This window comes from Nicotiana tabacum, chromosome 3 (genome assembly GCF_000715075.1).
Source record: "Nicotiana tabacum cultivar K326 chromosome 3, ASM71507v2, whole genome shotgun sequence".
Lineage (NCBI taxonomy): Eukaryota > Viridiplantae > Streptophyta > Magnoliopsida > Solanales > Solanaceae > Nicotiana > Nicotiana tabacum.
Window position 1 is genome coordinate 213,857,066 of NC_134082.1, and position 5,063 is coordinate 213,862,128.

A 5,063-nucleotide genomic window follows, 5' to 3' on the forward strand; every position below is an offset into this window, starting at 1 on the left:
TTTAACATCTCACCAATGGCATCTCATAGGCCCAAAACAGTTAGAAGAATTAATCCAAATAGTCGTTTATCCAATCGTTTAAATTAAAAATAGCTGCTAGATATATAATATATGCATAATTTATGTATTATATATGCTTAATTACGTATAGTCAAATTAAGCAATATAATATATGTATTATATGCTAGATATATAATATATGCATAATTTATTTATCTGACTAGAAAAAATAAACAATGAATGGCGGTGGATTTGGGGGTGAAATTAAAAAAATAGTCAGATTTATAAGTGGTAATTGTAAAATAGCACAATTTCAAAAGTAATCGAAATTTAGCCACTTTTCATATAAAGATAAATATGAACAAAAATACTGTTCAAAATTAAGAAAATATTTCAGCATAATATACTGGAGTTCGAATTTTTTACATGTGAACTTCCGACATAATATGTTGGAATTTCATAAATATGTTGGAATCCCAACATAATATGCTGGAAGTTCATATACATGTGCTTCAATCTTCAGTATATTATGCTAAATTTTTTCGTATTGCAGCAAAAAAGTGATTATTTAATGACTGTTATTTTTTAATTACCAGTTAAAAACTGGTTAGCCCATGCTTATTTTAACGTGGATTTGTGTACTTGCAAAAGCCCATTATTTAATAGCCCATTAAATTCTGCGGAGCTGAGAAAATTTTCTTTGTGACGCAAGAACCCTGCTCCAGTACCAAAACCCTTGCATACAAATCGGATCATCATCATAATCACCTGTTCATCTGCAATTGATTAACCGTAACGCTCAAGCAATTTCTGTGCTCTTGATATTGAGATATCAATCAGAAGTCCAGCTCCGAAATGGCGTTAACGAACTTTATACTGACGGTGGTGGGAGTGGGCGCCGTGGTTTTACTGGTGAGGAGCGACATCAAACAGTCTGCCTCCATCTTCAAGCGTAACGTCCGTCAAATTCGCCATTGGCTCGAGGAAGAGTCCGCTTCCGCCGCTAAGTATGTCTACTTTTAAGTATTTTGAGGAAAATTTTTGGAACTAATTTTGCAATTTGCGGTATTGCAAAACACAACAATATTCCATTGTTGTCAAAAGCTAGTCTAAGCTGTGCTTAAACCCTGAAGCTAGGTGCAAACAGCCTGAGCACTTCGCCTCGCTTAGGCGACGCTTTTGTATTGCAACTTTAGTTTCTTCATATCCTCTTTCTGCACGCAAATGGCTTTGGAATAGCTGTCTTATCATATGCAAGTAACTCTATTTATTTGGTAATAAAAGTGTATGCGTCTCGTACAGTTTTTTGCAACTTTCAAATATTCAAATTTACTGAGCTAGTCTCCCATAAAAAGTAGTCCGAGTTGTTCCTATCGAAGCTTGTGACGAGACCTCTCATGAAAATTAGTGGAAATGTTGTTTTCGTAAGAAACCATTACCTATTTGTAAGTTTTATAAATCTGAGCTCAAGCTCCAAGCTTGGCTGCCAGAGAAGAGAAGAAGTTCTGAGAGAGTAGCGTACAAAGGAAGCTAGGAAGTCATTTCTGTGTATTGTACTAGGAAGAAGGTGCCACCGAAACTTAAGGGTAAGTTCTACAAAGTGGTAGTTAGACCAACGATGTTGTATAGGGCTGGGTGTTGGCCAGCCAAGATTGCTCATGTCCAGAAGATGAAGGTAGCAGAGATGAGGATGTTGAGATAGATTCGCGATAAGGTGGGTGTGACCCTTATTGAGGACAAGATGCAGGAAACGCGGCTTAGGTGGTTTGGTCATGTAAGGAGGAGTAGCACAGACGCCCCGATGAGTAGGTGTGAGAGGTTGATAGGGCCTACGGAGAGGTAGAGGTAGGTCAAAGAAGAGGTGGAGAGAGGTGATTAGGCAAAACATGACGTAGCTTCAGCTGACCGAGGACATGACCCTTGATAAGAAGGTATGGAGGTCGATGATTAGGGTAGTAGAGTAGGTAGTCTAGAGTGTTCATAACAGTAGTATTGGCACGCAGTCGTGTCGGATTCCCCAAAAGCAGTGTATTTTTGGAGAATCCGACACGGGTGCGGCAGTATTTTGGAGAGTTCGCACAACATAGGTGTAAAGTATTCATAACAGTAGTGTTGGCACGCAGTCTCGCTTTTTGTTGGTAGTAGGTTTTTATGACTAACCGTTGTTTTCTTTCATTGTTGATCACCTTACTGTCTTGTTGTTTATATTCTGCTTTTATATGATTTTTGGGTATTGTCCCTTCTTTTTAATATTTTCATTAATGTGCTGCTTATATTTTCCTGAGCCGAGGGTCTATTGGAAACCGCCTCTCTATCCTCACAAGGTAGGGGTAAGGTCTGCGTGCATACTACCCTCTCCAGACCCCACGGTTTGGGATAATACTGGGTATGTTGTTGTTGTAACTAGAGTTAACTGACTTCAATACTATTCATTCATGGAACTTGAACAAATGTTTCATCACTCATGAGCTTTGTCTTGAAGCGGCAGCACTAAACAATAGTAACTACTCACTTAATTTTAGAAATATTTTCAATTCCTTTGTCCATATAATTGCATCTGTATTTATTGTTATGACTCTTAATTTTTATATCATATAATTTGCGCCTTTCTTCACAAAACCCGTTCTTCATTTGCGCTTAAAGTCCAACCAACTTTTAACACTTTCTTTTTTGCCTTTCATAATACTGCCATATCTGTATACTGTAGGAATCACTTCAAGTAATTTGAGTGGATTTCTGAGTGCAAAGTGCTTTAGGTAGTCATTAGTGAAGTATGCACATAAGTTGATTTATTTTCCTATTTCCTAGCTCCTGTGGGACAAAATCTATTGTTTTCTGTTTATTTCCGTAGAGAGATGTTTATTTCAATACTATTAAAATGTTTTCTTTTTGGGTAAATTTCTTAGATTTTTGAGATATCAGTGTTAAATGGTTTTTGTTTTCTCAGAGTAGCATTTAACTTTGTTCAAGTTTGCAATTGTCTCACATAAATATTCATGTTCTGGCGGTTATGTAGAACAGGCGCTAAACACACATGTTCACTTATTGATGTCATGTTTGTGTTTTAGCTTAAACTTGTATGACACCACTTGGACATGAGTCTGATGCCATCAATTTGTGTCCCGATTTGTTATCAGTTCTTACTTCTTTCAAATCAAGCTTTATATTCCTCTGTTTTGGACATCAAAATTTGTATCATTACTCGTATCTTTAATTTATCAATATAAGTTGAATACGTAGATGTTTCCACATTGGTTGAGGGATGAGTTGTTCCTTCAACTTGGTATTAGAGCCCAACCCATTCCTATCTTTAGTTTACCCATTGTTGGACTCCCATGGTACATTATCCATGCAGCAAATGTCCAATCCTAGATGGGGGAATGGGGATTATTAAGTGTCCCATATTAGGAGGGTATAAGCAATTTTCTTAGCAGTAGAATTGACTTATTTTATGCATAGTTAGAAAATTAAACTGCATTCCCTGTGAGAACTAAAACATAACCATTCATTGGAAAAGCAGAATTTGCCCTCTAGCCTGGGCAAGCACATTGCGAATCATCAATGTTTTGTGAGGTTATGATATATCCTTAGACTTTATGGTATGTTTCCTCGATACCTTTTCAATAATTGTATATGTTATGACTCATGAAATTGATTATATATTATTTATATTTCTATGATATATTTCAATAGCATGTTATAAGTTATATCCAGAATCTCTTCTTCTTATCTCCGTGTTTTAAATCTTATATTTTGACATTGTATTAACTTGTTTCCCTTTGTAAATTGCATCTTTTCCTTTTGCTTGTTCAGTTTATGAGTTGCACTCCTTCTGTCTGTGTGTGTCAGATGAACATGACATACCATTGTTTTTTCTGTAGGGAAATGGAGAAGGCAAAGCCAAAGGAGATACCTAAGAAGGACATTTCTAAGGAGGACAAGCATTAGGTTTGACTCAAGTTGAAATTCTTATCAGAAACTGTACAATTCCCTTTAATGTTTCAATTTTTTGGTCCGTAAAGTATTTTCTATATCATTTTCTAGCCCCTCAACTAGTGCCACTCTATGGTTGTTAAGGTTAACACTATAATGATTGGCGTTTGTATCCTGGTACAAATACTATTTTTCTTCTGATATATACTGAGATGTACAGATTAAGCAACAATGTGAAGATATTTGAACTGGTCGGCAGTAACTGGTTGTTGGACGCGATGCACAGTTGATTTTGATACGTAAGGATGAGCTATTTCACATTTCATGTTACTTCACAGAATGGAGTTTTCAAATTACTTTTGTCCTGAGCAGGGGCGGATTTAGGGGGGCGCAACCCCTTCGTCGAAAAAATACACTGTATATATAAGGCAAAATCTGTTTTTTACCTCTATATATTAAGTTTTGAACCCCCTTAACACAATCCAAAAGTGTAGTTTAGTGGTCAAGGGGGTTCAAAATCTACATAAGGTCATGAGTTCAATTCCCACTAGATACAAAATTTTTTTTTGAACCCCCTTCGTAGAGATCCTGCCTCCGCCACAAAAGAACTCTGTTTTGCAATTAGCATCTATTTTCTTGTGTCATGCTTGGTTGGGAAAATGAAAATTTTGAGCTTCAATGAGCCGGAGATGTGAACTGAATTTCTTGCTACTGCTCGTATTTCATCAGAAAATATTAAAAATCATTTTTGTTAGAACTATCATACTCGTAAATAACTTCTAAGTTAATGTCGTGTAAAAGACGAGAACACTGTCCTAAACACAGAGGGTGGCATGATATATGCTTACGTCAAAAAAATTAATTTCTGAAGCGAATGAAGAAATTGGTAACCCACATAGGAATATAGAACGAACTATCATCCTCTGCATAGTGACAACTTCTGTTTCCTTTATTATTCATTGAAAAATTATTATCCAACTTTCCAATTTAAGAAACAAAACCAGTAACGCATTCATACAGCATGTAACATATATGTTTTTATATTCGTAAGAAGAAGTAACTCGACATCCATAATTGTTATAAACACATAAATAAAAGGAATTTTTACCTCTTATAGCAAAGTTTAACAC

At 36.0% G+C, this 5,063-nt stretch overlaps 1 long non-coding RNA gene across 1 annotated transcript; it reads left to right on the forward strand.

The window, feature by feature from the left end:
- The first annotated feature begins 704 nt into the window (after positions 1–704).
- LOC107763783 (uncharacterized) lies at positions 705–4,228 on the forward strand. The gene is made up of 2 exons (XR_001643107.2): positions 705–1,007; positions 3,882–4,228. It is a non-coding gene; the product is annotated as an uncharacterized LOC107763783 (long non-coding RNA).
- Positions 4,229–5,063: the final 835 nt, after the last annotated feature.